Below are 14,635 nucleotides of genomic sequence, written 5' to 3' on the forward strand. Positions count from 1 at the left end.
CATAATAGAATCACCTTTTAATGAAAGCTGCACATTTATAAAAGAGAATTTAACCTTCAGGTTTCCTAATTATTGAACGGCTGATTTTTCTATAGGACATAAGGAGCTTAAAGACTTTGTATCCCCTTCCTATATAACATATGTGTATATGGAATATGTCAGAAGGGGATTATCATACATCCGGGGACACCCGCCACTTTTAAACAAATGTCATGTTAGTCCTAAACATGGAATATAAATGATTCTGTGAACGCACAGTAGCGCGGCGGCAGTCTCCAGCCCGCACAGTCACCTATTGGGACAATGGCCAGCGACACGACAATTGCGTTTTTTCCTGTACTGCTCGCAGGCAGACAAGCCCACGAAAAGCCTTTTTTTTTCTCAGTAGGCCGCAGACGCCAGGGGCAACATATGGTTTTCATTTAAACGCAAGGAACAATTCTGCGTCTACATTTTTCTCCCTGCTCTACCTACAGACCCACGTTCAGTTCGCATCGCCCCACTGCGTTTGCGAAACTTTGACAAAAAGTTTCTCCGGAGTTCCGAAAGACATCCAATTTTTTTTTTTTAGATTAGGATTTCTTATGATCTTCTCTCGGCATTGGATTTACTTACAGAGGCCGTGGAAAGCATAACCAAAAAAGGACATGTTAGAGCTTTTGGCAGGCTGTTGGGATTTGGTTTTGTGATGAGGGCTGAGCATGCTTAGGGAATGACAAGCATTTTTCTACACTCAAGCTAAAACCCACCTTTTTTTTTCCTGCTACACAAAACCTATTGGCTGCCTGTTGGACTAGGCTGAGGACAATGACTGTTACTGGCTGCCAGTTGTAAACATAAGGGATAAGGTTTCATTTTGTGCAGTTTGATTTTTTTGGAGGGGGAGTGACTAACAAAAAAAAGGCTGAGAGTTTAATTCAATAGAGCTGCGTTTAAAGCAAGTCCTGTGTCGTTTTTTTCCCTGATCTTTCCAAAGCAGCCGGCCACTTCCTTCCAGCTGCAAACCTTTCATCTAGAGGTAAGGCAATTGTTTTGTGTCAAGCTTCTTACATTATTATTATTTTGACATTTTATTTATTTTTAAGTTTTTAGTGTTTGCATTTTTTGTGTTGCTGTTTGCAAGAAATATAACATAATATTGCAGAACAATTTTATGATTGTAATTCTTTTATTTTATTTTGTTGCCTTTTGTGTTTATTTGATTTGCAGTTTGCATTTCTTTAAAGCATGTTTTTTGCACATTGATCACATTGATCACTGTGCAAATGTTATAGGTAGCTCATAGCAAACACTTTTATTAGCCATCAACAAATAAAACATGGACTGATGGTTTCTGATCAGTTGCAGATTTTGTGTATGTTGTGTGATGTTACAGTTTGCAGGTCTTTAGGGGTCATGCTGGAATATTATACATGTTGGTCTCTTTGAGCATCCTGGTGCAAATTTAAAAGGAAGATCTAAGCAGCCAATCAGATATCATCTTTTATCATCTTAAGAGCAAGAATTATGTATTATTATTGATTAATATGAACAAATGTGGAATTTGTTTTCATTTTTAAATCATGTTTGGTATCTTCAGCTTCATCTCTCTATGTTTTTGACTTTTCTGCAAAAATTGATTTGTCATTGAAAAAATAGAATGCATTTCCGCTTCCTGCGGCTTTTTCCATTGTGTGTAACATGCAGATGAGAAATTAAATTGCGCCTTTTGGTCCACACTATAATGAATCACATATTGTCCAAAGCCACCAATCAGAGTGAAGCAATCACTACTTTGTTGCAGCTGTGAGGGTATATGCTAACATCTGATTGGTTGTTTTGGGTTGCAGTTCTATGTTATATTGTTCTAGCTTTGGAATCAGTAGATAATGCGAAGTGTAAAAATAAATATACTATAGGTGCCAGAATTCATTGTTCACAGATATGCTTAAAAAAACGATTGGATGGGTTTGTTGGTTACTGTATTCATGAACATAATTTGAGAGCAATTTAACATTTCCCCACCATAACCCCTGAGAAACTATAAAACTACCAAAAACTTAAGTGACCACATCTAAATTTACCTGCAATGGAAAAGGTATAACAATCAGCACTTTGATTGTATCTTACTCGAATTCTTGATAAGATTCTTCTGCATTTGACACTTCCGGGAGTGTCAGATGTCTTTGTCCTCCGCTGCATGTTGTAGTTTCTCCCGAGGAATCCCATATCACTATAGGACACAGCAGTGTTGTAGAGTTGGAGGATGGAGCCACAAAGTCAAATGATGAATATTATGGAGGCTGCAGCAAAGCAGAGGTAAGTAACATACAGCCAAAGGTGCAAGCTCATCAAAGCTTTTCTATCAAAGAGAACTTCAGATAAGATTTTAAAGACTAACAAATCACTTTAAATCTTCATTTTAGCAGGACTGACCCCTAATGAAGCCAACATGAAATTGCAGTAACCAATAAAATGTCAGCTTAGAATCACAAATAAAAGCTGAATTCTGATTGGGTTATAGTTACATTGTTTTCTACTGACAAGTTGAAGACTTTATTAATTTTGGTAACTGGTATTTTGTTGGGGTGGAAGAATTGGGTGGGTCCTTACAGAGACATGGGACTATCTTTGTGCACTCATTCCAAGAAGACAGGAAACAAGCATGCAGAAGCCCACTGAGACATGCTGAGACAGCTCATGCCAGGAACAGTCTAGATGTTGGGGAGAGATAGGACAGGGAAGGATGAAGTTCCTGGTTTAGACAGCCACAATCCTGTGTGAAGGAATGACAACAAAACTGATAACCTCAGACCCCAGAAGGTCTCTTATTGATCTGGATTTTATTTGATCTCTAAAAACTCCCTCCAGGTTCACACATGTGGGAGCTGTATATCATAAACATATATTTAAATATGTTCTGTTTATGTAGTGTCTGAGCTTATTGAGGAAGAAGATTCCATTTCCATGCAGCCTATGAACAATCAATATCCACATTCTGATTGGTTAAACCAGGTGTGGTTTTCACCAATTTAATAAATTCAGATGTTGCATTAGGGGTTAGTGTGGTACAACATACTATATAATACATAATTATAGAAACCAAAAAAATGAACAACTGAGGGGGCAAGGAGGGACAAAGGGAGCTGATGTATAAACTGATCATAGTACCAAAATGATCATATTAGCACATCACAAACACCACCATTTAGTTTTTGGGTAGCATGGGGGAAGGGACTCCAGAAAGAGATTTCATGTCACTTCCTGTCCCTAGGAAAACCTTTTCACCAGGAAGGCAGTGAAGGAAACTCTCCAACACCGCAAAGTCTGAAGTATTTTATGGTATTATGCAGAGTAATGCTAGCTGGTAATTGTTCTCTCTTACTCCGTTGTAGATGTCCCCAAGACAGGAAGAGAGGGGAAATTTTCAACAGCGCCCTGGATATTATTTTTTTTATTATTAATAAACAGGATTTATTTAGTGCCAACATTTTACACAGTGCTGTACATTAAATAGGAGTTGCAAATGACAGACGAATACAGACAGTGATACGGGAGAAGAGGACCCTGCCCTGAAGAGCTTACAATCTAGAAGGTGGGGGAAGTAACACTCAAGTAAACCAGGCAGAAGTTCTTACCCCCCCCCCCCCCCCTACTTTATGTAAAACTAGGGATGGGGGAATGTATCTGAGCTGTTTGTTTAGGTAACATATTTTTAGTATTTAACCATTATTTTTTAAAGTTAACCAAACCTTTGTAAAGGTGAACCCATTCAGGTAACCTTAGAAAAGACTCTGATGGGAGCCCATTGCTAAAGTAAATAGCAAGGAGCACCCCGATTGGCTGGTTGTTGTTAGGGGCAGTACCACCCCTAATAACCAAAAGGCAAGGAATCCTGCCTGCTGTATAAATTAGCAACCGGTCCCTGGGCACTGCTTGTTGAGTACACATGCAACCATGTAAGCCAGTGCTGGCATCTTTCTGTTGATGGGGAGTATGGTGATTTCTGGTAGATAAAAAATTACCTGAAAATGTAACACTTAAACAATCTCCTTTAGACTTATCAACAACTAAATAGTGCAAAGACTTGATAAAGGGATTATTTAAACAGGCCCTAAAGCTACGTACACACTTCCAATTATTATCGTTGGAAAACCAACGACTTTCCTCGTTCGTCGGCGTCGTTGGTTACTTTTTTTACGAACGATTTTTGCCCAATCGATCGTTCGTCGTTCATTTTGAACGATAAAAATTGGAAGCGTGTACGCACCTTAACACTGCAAAGAAGCTATCACTAAGATTGTGTGGCTAGGTTTAGGTGGCCCTTATACAGGAAATCATGGCTGCCCAATGAGGCTGATAGTATTCAGATTGGGAATCTTTTTTTTGTATGAAGATTTTCTCAACAGAACAAGCAGCCATGAAAGAACTGGCTGTCCTTTGCAGAGTGTTTATATCAGGCCATAAAGTGGTCCTGGCTTCCTGCCATCACCTCATGTTTATGGCTGTCTTTGCCTTGTGTTTGATGTGGAAACCTTAGCTCTGCTTTTGCACTGTATTAAGAGTATCAAAGTGTATCTTCTAAAAAACAGCATTTTTTTGTTTTGTTTAAAAGAGACATGGACAGGGTTAGCGACCCTGTCAGTTTTTGTTTTGAGTTCTGCATTTCATAGGGGTGATTTACCTTCACTTTTTGTCCCAGAGACAAGCAGGCGATAAAGGATACTCTCTTACTGTAACCTACCCACTTCTCGGGTTTTCTATTGTGTTCTTTATCTGAAAGTGGAACATGAAATGGGCAATGGATGGGTATTGGTTGGTATACATGGGCAACAATCAGGCAGTCAATCCAATAGATAAGCAGTGTCCATAACCAGAGTCCAGTCTGTCTTTATTCCTTCACATTTACTCCAGTTCTTCCATCCATAAGCATGCTTTAGTTTCCTTCTCCTCCTGACCACACAATGCTCAGTATGAATATGGAGGATTTAAGATTGCCCCCTACAGACTGGGTACTGTAGGGAAATTTATATAATAATGATCCTTAAAGCGTACCTAAACTCAGAAACTTCACGTTCTACCCTTTTATGTCGAGTAAAAATTGTGTTGTTTTGTTTTAAGTGCAAAACTCCTTTTTTTTTTCTAAAGGGTGCAGCACCGCCCCCCCTATTAAAATTATTGGGAGCGCAAAGCCTCTCGGGAAACCTATGTCACACATATCGGGAGGCTCTTGGGTGCATCTCTGCCATGCGCAAAAGGAGCCTTTTCGTGCAAAGAAAAAATTTTGCCAATCTCACACATGCACAGTTAGATCGGCAAGTTTTATTTCCATCCTATGCCACCTAATCTCGCACCTGGGTCAGGTGATGAAGGGTGAAGAAACACTGGCTCCGGGACGACGCAGGACCCAATGCAGGACACCACCAGATGGATCGGACTGCCCTGTGGGATTGAAGGTAAGTGTATTTTTTTTTGCTGTTTTAAGTTTAGTTCCTCTTTAAGGCCACACCTGATGTACAATTTAGCCACAGGCACTTTTTGTGCGTCATACACCACATGTTTACTGATATATAAATTGTCCCTCGTTCTCCAAATCTGATGTTAAGTAGCATGCATCAGGTAACAAGACTGGTGACAGGACTGCTTTGGGAATTTTATTTTTAAACCTGTGCAAAAATGTTAACAGGAATTTAAGTGGGTATTATATATTAAGCAGACTTATTTCAGAGAAATTTTTGCTCGAGAAAATTTATTTTACTAAGTTACATTTTATTCATACACAGATAGAACCTGCATAGTGGAGCCATTGGTGCACAACACCAACAGTGTTGCCTTACAAACTCCTAGGACAAAATAAAACTGGCAGCGCTGTCTGCAATCATCATTTTATTACAGTAATTAACTATATTACTTAATTTTATTATTGTGCTGGCACTGAGTGGTATCCGAATTCATTCATCAGGTTTTGTCTGTATTTAGAGCAAACCATATATATTAATGTTAGCATATAATATTAATGCTAAAGCAAAAGCACAGTGTGTATGTATTTGGCAGAAAGGACATTTCCTACATTATCCGTGTTTACCAAAATACATTGGTACCTGCAAAACTAAGCTTTTTATATTAAATAAAAATATGAATAATTATACTGATTACTATCATTGCAGGTAACCACATACAGTTATTACAATATTGTGGCCCAGTAATAGTTAAATAATTGTAACATTGCGAAAGAGAGCTGTTAAAAGTGGCAGATTTCCTGCCTAATGAGTGAAAGGAGATTTGAGGTTTAGGACCAATCAAGCACCTTCCTGAGACATCTGAGGAATTTCTGCAGCCTCAGGCTACTCCAAAGGCTTCAGGGAGATCATCACAAGGAGAATGGTTGAAGGTTAAAACTCCTATTAGCCAATTGAAGCAGCACCTCCATTCCTCTTCTTAATTATAGCTTTGATGCACTCATGAGTGTGATTCCATCTAGTGCTTAAAAGGGGCACCCGTCTCAAAAATACAAAGATTGTTCTGAGGATTAAAACTGAACAGTACTGATAGTCATTTTAGCAGCCTTGTTGAGAAAAATACATGGATGGTCTGAAATACTTTTTTGGGAGATAGTCCAGATTTTTAGACACATATTCTATGCTGAACCAAAATACCTAGATGATGTGACCAACATAACTTGGATCATCATTTTTCACAGGAAAGAACAGTATCTTACCCTCTAATAAAATCTTAACGACACTGCTAGCTTAGCTGTTAATCAACAGTACATAATATGCAGGTCAAGATAAAGACACATGTTCAGTGGAATTAGCCAAATTCAAAGGCAATTCAGAGAGAAACTTCCATTCCTTTCCCATTCAAGGCAAATTGGCCATATTGGTGGGGTTAAGTCATACGTTCTACTTTGGATTATTTCAATAGTTTTATGAGTGAATCAACACTCCAGACTTACTTGAAAATACCAGAATTCTTAGATGATCAGGCAAGGTCACTTATGGCTTACTTTAGTACACCATGAGCAGTGCTGTTGCTTGAATTTGGACCACTTGCAAAAATGGCGCAACTACTCAATATTTGGTCTTTAAAACAAAGTGGGAAAACATTATGTACAAGCAACTGGCAAAGTGAAATTTAATTCAGATTTAATATTCCAAATCTGAATATTTAGGCAACACTAGCTAATAGTGAGCCATATATTTGGCCATTGCTGCCTATTTTAATAATGATACATTAGCTGGTTTTGTATGGTGGGAGAAGCAGTGGTGATGTGGAAAATTTGGCAGATCTCTTTTGTAAGTCTTCTAAATACTAATGAAATCACAGATACCGGGAGGTACAAACATTTTTCAGTTCTAATGTGTTGAGTCATGACATATTCATGAAACATGTCCTAGTCAGTCAGTGTGCTTTCTTGGGCCCATTTTACAGAGCTGGAAAACATTTTTCTAAAATTGGCCAAGAGCATCAGAGTATTGCCAGCGCATATTAATTCCAATTATTATTTTGAAGCCTTGGAAAGTACAAAACTCCAACAAATTCCAGTGTTTATTTGTTACTAGGAAACTTTTCCATATAAGGACAGGATCCCTACTCTCCATTCATGAACTAGTCAGGATATTATTCACAGTGGTGGCCACATTCCGAGCCCAGCCACAAACTAGTCACTGCAGGCGTCTGCCCCAATCAAAACTAAGGACTTGAGATTTCTATCTTTGTATCTATCTCTGTTGTAACTTTCTGATTATTTGAAATATATTAATTTTTATTAATTTCAAGGAAGGAGGGGTAGGCAAATACAATGGAGTAGGTATCAGTGGGTGCACAGTGGGCTCTCGAGCACCTGTAAGTTCCTGTCTCGGTCAAGTGCCAGGAAACCGCTTCAAACCACTGAAAAGAGAGCTCTACAGTACGGACAACAAAGTGATTGATTGTGATCTCCTCACCCCACATTTCCCTATTACTGAAATATAAGTGATGGGTGGTTTCTTATTTTTAATGCCTGCTACTATCATTATTTGTACATTACAGCCTGTATATGTAAAGCTTCATTGCCTACAAAGCAGTGCATGTTTCCTCTTCATTGTTTAGAGAAGCCACTGTAGTTTTATGGCAGATACTTGACGGTCTGTTTACATTATTAGCTTCTCATACAAGGAAACTCCCTTGATTAAATCACAGTTCAAGTAATCCTCGTGAGAGCAGGAAAGGGCTCTCCATCCACAGGATTTAGGAGGTGCCGTAACATTTCTGTGCTGCAATTCCCACTCCAGCTTCATGAACTGAATTATTTCTCATCATAATAAGGGGGAAGCTAATATAATGTTTTAGGTGCATTAGGAATAAATAATTACAACTTACATTTTTTTATTATTTGCAGTGTGTATTTATTCTAAATTATGTTTATCTTTAAGTAGTTTTTTTATATGCAATAATTTATTATTTTTGCATTTTTATTATGTACCATTCTTTTTAGTATTCTACTTCATTACTTTTTAAGTGCCTGTCTGAAAATTATTGCAATAACTTAGGCTCCATGTGGACTGATCTAGTCAAGAGTCATAATCTGAGGAGGAAGCAGAGCTTGCATTTGTAATAAGTAAACTTGGCTGCCCCTATACATATAATAAAAAACACATTATTAACAATACAGCTCAAGGACAAAAATAACAAAAGTACCCCCTCCCTAAATCTTTAAGGAACTCTTGCTTTTTATAAAAGGGTGGAGTAGAACATAGTAATACTTACCTTACTCCATGGGTCGCCACTCTCCATCTCTGGAATGGACGGGTGGCTCCCCTATCTGCAGCTTGTCCTATTTTGATGATAGGCCCACTGGTCCTACCCTAAATACAGGGCTGTAGTCTGCTGTGACTTTGGAGGGTTGGTCGCAACAACTAAAAGTAGTAGGGAGGAACATCGTGGGGCCACCCAACCCTTATATTTTAGTGGGGTAAGAAGGATCACAATCATTCACTTTATCGCTTCTGTAGACGTCTCCCCTAAACAGTTTTGGGTGTGTTTTTAGGCATTTAACACTAACATGAAATAAAGTGACAGGTGCTATTGAGAACCCACCAACCCACTGATACCTACCCCTTTGTATTTATCTCACCATGCCCCCATGGTGCAGTAGGAAAAAAGTTGAACATATAAAGCTTAACTGAATATTATCTAGTTAAATATAGCATATAGTGTAAAATAAACAACTAGCATAAAAAAAAAAAAAAATACTTTTTTTGTGCATTTCTGCATTGTACTGCTTATCCCCTGCAGCATTGCCGTCCTGTTTACATGAGCTCTAGTGATGCACCAGCACCCATCTGCATCACATGAATTCCTATTGTTGGTGGACTGACCCTTTAAAGACACAACATACAGATTAATTTACATGGACACACCACTATTAGAACAAAATAACATGTATCTGAGACTGGTAATCCATGAAATTTGCAAAATAGAAATGTTCTTCCTTTTTGGAACATATGATCCCTAAATAACTTGAATAGTCCAGTCTGTCACGTGTGTGTCCATAGGAACATTTTGATACATAACTTCCATAAACATAAAGTCAAAGTATTTATTAACATTTTACATGAAAGAAAACCCATATGTTTTCGGTTTGGCCTTGCTTCGAGATTAGATCTTTTGGAAAACTGTCGGCAGTATTGTCTGCCGCATGAGGAAAATCTGTATTTGTTTTCCTAATAGGGAAGAGGTCCTCTTACAGTACCCAGAAAATGAATTATAGCTTGGAAGATGGCAGCAGCCTGCTGGAGAGGAAGAAGTAAGCTAGCCAATTCAATCACTCCGTTCCGTCATATCGTGTAACGCTCCTTGTATGGGTCACAACTGAAACAGATTTGGCTGCAGGAAACTACAGTTAACAGGGAAGCCTTTTAACATAGACCTGAAAGGCTTGTTACCTCTTTTATACTGGATTCACATTGTGCCAAAGTGAAGATGCAATCCTAGGATATAAAAAGCACCACCTTATGTGTTTTATGAGACCAGCTCTGCCCAGTGAGGCTGTAATGTTGATGTGTAAGCACTATGCAATGTTTGACTGTTACAAGCGATTGTTAGCTTACAAGGAGATTTTCCACCATATTGCAAAATCTCTTCTCTTTAGTTTTTAATACAGTGGGGAAAGTTTAACTTTCTGTCAGTTTTTATTGCTTTGTCCTCATTAGGTAAATGCACTCTTCTATTTGTAGCAGTGACTATTGTTATTAAGAAAAAAAGGGGGGAAAATCCAAAATTTTAAAATTGTTCCCCAGAACAACAGGTAAGGATGAATCTACTGGTAGTAGAATCTACTAATAGAAACACTTGTTTCAGGAAACCTTCCTTTCAGGAATTCCTCTAACTTCGTATTGCTTCTTTGGGAGATAAAATGTTGAGAAATTTCCTCTGAATTTTTTTCCATGTCATCCACCAAATTCTTTTATTCCCAAATAGGTAATTGCATATTGGACTGGTGATAAGTAATGCAACCATAGTTTATAATTTAAAAAAAGGTATTGATAAAGTAGTTTGCTTAACTATGGCATTGAGAGGGTCAAGAGGTTGTAATTTATCTTGCAGATAGAGAAGTGCTTTAACATAATGTACAGATATTCATCCCCCCCCTTACACTTGTAGCAAAGGCACTACCATTCTGGGTTGTGCCAATCGAGAGATATGTTTACTACAGGCTGCTGTTTCACAACCTCCTATGTGAACAAACATGCAGCTTTCTACTGGGCCTACTTAGTAGGTCCAGAGTATTCACAATTGTTCGTATATATAGAAAGACTGGAGCCAGGGACACAGCATACCTCAGGAAGTGTCATTTTTAAAACTACAAGTTGGGGCAATGGATACATGTACTTTACGCTATAGATTTAGGCATTATTTAAGGCAAATTATGTGTGCTAGAAAACTTGCACTATCTGCTGCAGATACATCAGTGCAACTCCCCACTGGCCTGTTTAGCTACCAAAGCCCCAAGAAATACCTGGTACTTCCAAGTAAGGTAAGCATGTGAGTCTTCCCTTTTGGCTGTCACAGGAATAAATGATGACTAGAAGGATCTACCACAAAGAAATCTCATTGTCAGAAACCCTAGGAAATATGTTTAACTTTTTGTATTGAAAGTAAAAAAGAATTAACCAAAAATCATAATAGTTTCCTAAAAGAAACCATGTGCTTTTCCTGTATATGGCAAACCTCCTCATCTCTATTTCATAACCCCTGGAATATCTGGAATTTTTTAGTGTGGATATGCTATATGACTTCATAAGGACACATTACCAGGCACCAATGCTATCACATTGGATACTAATGAGGGACTCCTGGGATATGCTGCTGGGGAGAGGGGATTAAACTACACCTACTGCCTTGTGTTGCATTGGCAAATCACAGGTTCACTTAAATGTTTGTCTAATTAGGCAGGTCTTTATTGCAGAAAGGGACAGATGATGTCTGTTACCAGCCTGAATGGTAATTCTAACTTCTCTGATCTCCCGCCTGTGCGGGAGTTATATCACCTTGGCATGGCCAATCAAGAGTGCCGAAGATGGTCTGGAAAAGGAAGATGGAGGCTTCTGGCTCTGGAACATAGAAAGGTGAGTTGGCTGGGTTTGCATCCACTTTAAAATCTGGTTTACACCACACCAAACACTATGAACTGTCAAGCAATATACAGAAATTAGGATATAACAGCTCCCATAAAGGTTGCCCTTGAGTTCTGCAAAGCCAAGTCATATAGCAACTTGTCTGTCCTCCTTGTTCTTGATCTTTCCTTTGCTTTTGGCATTGTTGATTTTAAAAGCAGAAATTAATTCTGCTTTTCAAGAATGCTGGCAGGTAGTTTTTTTTGCATAAGTCTCCACTCGCATTAATGCTGATGTCTGTCAGGATCGTGTAAGTGCACATTGAGCCGCGGATGTACTGCCCAGTATACGGACTTGGCATGATTCTGTGCTGGCTCAAGGTATTTCCCATGCATACGTGTAGAAGGTACATCATCACCCTTGTTTGCCCAATTAAGGTACTCAAACACAAGGACCAGTTTAAGATGGGACTGTGCTAGAGTGATGGGGGAGATTGCAGCTACCACATCACTGCCACATCATAGCCCGTCATGGGGGCTCCACAAACTGGCACACCATATTGTGCAAATATGCACAATATGCATGAGCATACTTGCACATTCTGGCCCCAGCTTCCAGGGATTTCATATTTTGGAAGCTGCTTTAAATAGATTTATTTGTGCTCACTTCTCTGGACATATCAGGAAAATGTGACTGGACTCCTCTCCATATTGGAATCATGCTCTTTATAAACACATTATTCCAATCCAAATATAACTGCCGTTTTATGCTTGTTGTTTTCTAAAATGGAAAATCCATTAATTATCCTCCCTGGTGATCCCTTTGTACAGTATATCTTTGAAAACCTTCAGCACACTTTCAGGAAAACAATCGGTACTGCAGATACTGCAGTATATTGGCTCCTCAGAGGCAGAAGAAACAATAAGATTATTTTACCAGAGTGTAATATTTTCCTATTTGATTCTGTACATGTGGCAATTACGACTGAAGGGAACACTGGTCATTAATCAAAGGTCCAAATTATCCTAAGGTGTTCTTTGAAGTTTAACTCCAGAAATTTACTTTTTTTATTTACCTTGGGTAAAGCGGGCAAGGTGTCACTGGATTGTCACTGGAAACAAGTGCCCAACAGTGTCAGACAACAGACGGCTAGCAGTCATTAGCAATCATTGTTTATCAAGACTAGGCACAGTAGATTGCATGATGACAATTTGGGACTGCTGTACCAACACTAGGTTTTCTTCTTAGATGGTAAAAAATTATGCTCTTGTGTCAAGGGTAGGAGATATCTTCCAATAAGACACTTGTACAAGTGTAAAAAAGAAATGTCCCTACTTTCAAGATTTCCTATCACTTGCTGATGTGTCTATTGGACAGAAAATAAAGGGTAACCATCTCAATTGGACATTTGACAAAGATTTTACCATGTTTTACTCAATCCAAAATGGGGAAAGAATATTTTTGGTTTTAGGTATGCTTTAATGTTTCTGAAGGCATTCTCAAGTTGTATTCATTAAATACATATCATACTAGGTCTGTCAGCAGGACACAAGGCAGGATGGTATAATGGTACAATTATGAGGCACACTGGGAAAACTCAGAAGTGAATATTTATCATTCTAACAAGTAAATCAAAGAAAGAAGGAATTTTACAGCCCAACCTTGTGTGTGTATTTTTCTGATGATAAATCCATTGTGTGCAACCCTTTAGTGGTGAATGCAGTGACTCAAGATGCTGGAGACAGTTAAGCTTCATTTACTGTATTACTCCATCCTGTACCCCATGTAGAAGTATTTATAACTCACATAAATGTATCTCTCCTGGGAGTTCCAGAGGACAGATTTACGAACCAGATGTTGCTTTACATTTATACAGGTGTGATTTGACTGCTGTAAAAAGAACATTTTGTATAGGGAAAGCATTATTTATGCAATTCCAATTACCTTGTTTGACTCTTGTGTGGAGGAGCATGCAGAAATGGATAGGGATTTTGTGTCATATAAAACAAGAAGCTGAACCTAAGGAAGATATAAAAGATACAAATTATCACAGCCTGGTTATTAATAATACATTATTGCACATATTTTATTAATACAAGTAGGGTTAGTACCTGTATTTGACATCATATAAGCTTTTGCTTATATGATCAAATAAGCTTTTAACCCCTCTATGGTAGACCTGAAGCTGAAGTAGAAAAAGGTCAGTTAGTTCATGTGTCAGAGAGAAGATCTGATCATTGTGCTGCTTCTTCTTTCATTGCCAAATCACAAGCTAGACTGGGTCCTGGATGATTTGAGCTCAGAGCAGTGGGTGACCATTAGACTGAGAACATCCACTAGCAAAAAAAAAATTATTTTCATAATTTCTTTTTTTAAAAATGCTGTTTGCTTTATCTTAGTATCTTTGCTATTATGGAGCATGATAAATGAAATTCAGAAATAGTTCAAACCTTAAACATGATGACTTTGGTAACAATGACTGTGTGATTGCTATTCAGTTTGTATCACAAGAGCAATTGAGATATAAATATCAGCAACATGAATGAAAATTGCTGGATCAACTATGACAGTTCCCCCCCGTCTTGGAGAGGTTTACTAAATCAGACCCTCTGTATCATATCTCATTATAGTATTGAAAGAGCATAGCATTAAAATAGTTCTGCAAGGTGCCATTTTGTAATATTGGGCTGGTCCCCATTACCAGGGTTTTGAAGGTGTGGGCAATGTGTTTGGTTATTTGCTGCTAAAGAAAGCAGTGATGGTGAATGCTCCTTTTATCAACAGATGGCCAGTAGTTTGAGACCATCAAAAATGTTATCTATTCATATAATACAGACATTTTCATTGATATGTAACTGTATGCATATAGATGATTTTTAATCTTCATATTTTAACCATATGTATCCTAACAGTCCCCCCATCTTCCCAAAATAGCTGGCTTAATTGTGGCCACTTTTTTCTTGCAGGGAAATTATAAAAAAAGTAAGACATTTTGACTGGAGGTAAATATTGTTCCAAATAAATCTACTTGACTATCACTTAAAAAATAGAGTATGTAT

General features: G+C 38.2%; 1 protein-coding gene across 3 annotated transcripts in view; it reads left to right on the forward strand.

Moving 5' to 3' along the window:
* Nucleotides 1-797: 797 nt before the first annotated feature.
* The window catches only part of CALD1 (caldesmon 1), a 96,409-nt gene continuing 82,571 nt past the window's right edge, over nt 798-14,635 (forward strand). The window contains exon 1 of one of the 3 annotated variants that reach the window (XR_011919360.1): nt 798-1,018. The gene's annotated coding sequence lies outside the window, so the exon portion shown is untranslated. The remainder of the gene's footprint in view (nt 1,019-14,635) is intronic. The other 2 variants (XR_011919358.1, XM_072400362.1) reach the window with 2 other exon arrangements.

This window comes from Pyxicephalus adspersus, chromosome 2, assembly GCF_032062135.1.
Source record: "Pyxicephalus adspersus chromosome 2, UCB_Pads_2.0, whole genome shotgun sequence".
Taxonomy (NCBI): Eukaryota; Metazoa; Chordata; class Amphibia; order Anura; family Pyxicephalidae; genus Pyxicephalus; species Pyxicephalus adspersus.